Below are 1,824 nucleotides of genomic sequence, written 5' to 3'. Positions count from 1 at the left end.
AGTGACCGCCTGAATATCGCGAGACTTCAGAACACACTCGCCACAGTCACGGGTTGCCAGGTAGGTTATAGATCCCTCATTTGCAAAAATATTAATTTAAAAAATTTCCTTCCCCTACAAATGAGAAATTTGAAGAAAATAGAATTCAATTTTAAATCGTGCTTTTTGTTATTTCCTTAAGAAAAATGTTTACAGCAACCTAAACCATAGCAAACAAAGTAATATCTACATGTAATTGCAGATAACGAGGCAACTGAACTGATATATATTAGAGAGCAAAATATGGGGCAAATCAGTGGGCTACAGAACAACTGATAATTGAACTGCAGGAAGTTTGCGTTAAATGTGCAGTTAAATGTACAGTTTAAATGAGATGATTTTGAAAAGATTGTTTAAAAAAAAAAAAAGTTAAATTAAGTTTTACTGGTAGGAACTTTTATACAACTCTCTGTCTGTGTCATGTTTTTTGTTTGTTTTTAACAATAATATATACTTAATAGGCTTTTTTGTCACTAATTCAATGGAGTTTTTTTTCTCTCTGACACTTGGATATTGTTCTCAAGGCTGTTTAGACTGAAGGTCCTCAGAATCAGAAAATCAGCAATACTTTATTCAGGGGGAAATTGCTCACTTTACAGTTGCTCCTATTCAAGAATAGAAAATATATAGAGAAAAATAGAAAGTCAGTATATTAAAATATGTACATTCTACTACAACAAAATGGTATGACAATAACCTAATAGAAATATAAACACAACTGTGTTCTGCTCTAATCTGTCACAGCAAATATGTGTATATACATATAGAACACTATATATCTTGGAAAAATAGAAGAAATAGAAAATAAGATGTCAAGAATTGTGTACTAATTTGCATCAGACTACAATATATGACTGAATACTGCTCTATGTATGGTACACTGAATTACTGAATTACTGCACAGAGAATTGCAGTTCAGTTATTGCACATTATTGTCACGTCAATTGCACACAGTTAGATTATTGCAGAGAGTGAGTAATTGCGCAGGAAATTTGTTGTCACTGTGCCCTTATCCTGTGATTTTTTTTTTTTTTAATTAAATAATTTTATTTTGTTTTCTTCGTGATAATGAATTAAAAGCTGTTAAAGTTTTCTTACGCCCCTTAAAATCAAGAAGGCCTTACAACCCCACCATGAAGCTTTGGCGACCTCTAGTGGGGGTCGGGACCCCCGAGGTTGGGAACCAGTGACCTCTTGACCCCAACCTGCAATGAATCAAATCAGGGAGATTTTACAGATTGTACTATTACATTAAAAACTCGTAATAAAAATAAACATTTATTTAAGGTCCTACTCACCTGTGGACCCCCCACAGGTGTTTTCACCTATTTTTCATGATTAGACTTCTCAGGTTGACATCTCCGTCACTCCTCTGTAAACTTTTATATATTTATTATTTCATTATTAATCACTATATTTATTTGATTAAGTACATTTTACACCTGTTTTGATGGGACAACTTCCACCTTAATTATCCTTATTAGGATATTTTGGTGACCTCACATATTTCCCAGCATTGACATACTGTATTTTATTTGTATGCAAAAAGTCTTGCAGTTGTGTCACAAACAAATATCAGTTCTCTCCAGTCATTTGCATGCCTTCCTTGTCTTTTTTCCTTACAAAATACATGGAGTTAATGAAAAAAAAAATGCTGCTAACGATGGCAGAAATATGTTTATTAATAAGAATTTTGTTCCCCCATTGCAAAGTGACCATTGAGACCATAAACCCTAATTGTAATTCCCCCTGGTTGCCAATAGAGGTCTATACAGATCATAGATT

The sequence above is a fragment of the Lutjanus erythropterus genome, chromosome 9 (assembly GCF_056507025.1).
Source record: "Lutjanus erythropterus isolate fLutEry1 chromosome 9, fLutEry1.hap2, whole genome shotgun sequence".
Lineage (NCBI taxonomy): Eukaryota > Metazoa > Chordata > Actinopteri > Lutjaniformes > Lutjanidae > Lutjanus > Lutjanus erythropterus.
This window is presented reverse-complemented; position numbering follows the sequence as displayed.